The sequence below is a fragment of the Chrysochloris asiatica genome, unplaced genomic scaffold, assembly GCF_000296735.1.
Source record: "Chrysochloris asiatica unplaced genomic scaffold, ChrAsi1.0 scaffold00434, whole genome shotgun sequence".
Taxonomy (NCBI): Eukaryota; Metazoa; Chordata; class Mammalia; order Afrosoricida; family Chrysochloridae; genus Chrysochloris; species Chrysochloris asiatica.
This window is the reverse complement of record NW_006408952.1, coordinates 333764-335331: the sequence shown is the minus strand read 5'-3', so window position 1 is coordinate 335331 and position 1568 is coordinate 333764. Positions and strand designations below refer to the sequence as shown.

The 1568-nt window shown below is 34.6% G+C and overlaps 1 protein-coding gene across 1 annotated transcript in view; it reads right to left on the bottom strand.

Annotated features, from left to right (window-relative positions):
* SCD5 (stearoyl-CoA desaturase 5) overlaps window positions 1–1568 on the bottom strand; it is a 342667-nt gene that overhangs the window by 103062 nt on the left and 238037 nt on the right. The window lies entirely within an intron of this gene.

Genomic DNA, 1568 nt, shown 5'->3' with positions numbered 1-1568 from the left:
ACTGACTCTGGGCCCAAGAGTCCCCAGGTCTCCCCATACTGCTGGCCAACCAGGTCTCCACCCAGGTCCACAGAAGCCCACCGAACATTGTAGGGCTTAGCTTACCACTTCATTGCTGCCTTTACCTCTCTTCCCCCTATTGGTGATGAGTGTGGTCACCAATCAGAGCGTGTGTTTCCATTGAGTCTTAGTCTTGGAAGGGGGTTTGCACTGAGGGAACCCGACCACTTGCCTTGATGTTTCCTGGGCAAGCAACTTGTTTGTTCAATATGAAAGTTTTTAACATGGTATTTTACATTCTTTTTTGTATGCACAAAGTCTTTGCAATCTGGTATGTATTTTATACTTTAAGAGCACCTCAATTTGGACAAGCCACATTTCAAGTGCTCTCTAGCCACATGTGGTTAACAGCTACCATATTAGAACATATCTAATTCATGGGTCTGTAAACTTTTCTACATGAAGTGGTTATACTTCAATGGAAAAAAAAAAAAAATCAATGCAGACTACTGTTGAAAGAGTAAAATTGGCAGAAACCTTGTGAAGGGCAAATAGGCACCACATATCAAAAGCTTCAAAATTGTGAATATCTTTTCCTCTAGTAATTCATTTGTAATTCATCTTAGAGAAATAATCATGGCTCTGTGCAGATTTAACTACAAGGATGCTCATTGTAGTGGAAAATTGGAAAAACCCTGAATTCCCAAGCAAAGAGATTTGTTGGCTACACTGTGATATATTCATTAAATACTACTCAGTCATTTTAAATTATGCATATATGTATGAATATATGCATAGAGACTTTCTAGAAAGAAACATTAAGAAAAAATTTCAAGGTTACCTCAAGGAAATGAGGTTGAAAGATAAGAGATGAGGAGATATTCCTTCCTGTTCTATCTTATACCCTGACATTTTAACAAGAGCATCTATTAGTTTTCTATCAAAAAGACAAAACAGAACAATAATTAACAGCAACAAAGTTGGATGTAGAATTGACATGGAAATATGGGTAAAAATGTACTTAAGTAAGAAGTAGTTAAGAAGTAGTTTTCAAAATAGTATGTGCAGTGTGACCCCATTTTAAATAAAAATATTTAAGCATAAGAAAAAACTTTAAAGTGTATAAGTCAACCTTTTTATAGTTCTTTCTAGGAGGTGGGACTTTTTTCTTTTAATTTGTCTGTAATTTCTAAATTTTAACAATAAACAGGTCTTTCGTTTGTAATAAGAGATAAACAAATTAGTGGGGTTTTTTTAGTTTCTTTATTTGAGTTTTAATCAAAACAACTCCGCTTCTGACATTAACCCTCTCTCTTAGGGAAAATTCTATGAATAATAAGATTTATGTAGAAATACAATCAGTTAATGTACTTTTTTTATTGTGGTGAAAATATCAATGAATATATCTTTAATCTTCCATCTTGATTTTCATTAACACCAGTCAACTAATCACCCCTCAACTGATATAACAATGTTTTCACTTGAATTCATCCTATTTTTGTAAGGTCAGCGGTTCAAACCCAACAGCTGGTCTTTGGAAACCCTATGCTGTTGTAGTTAAGTGCCAT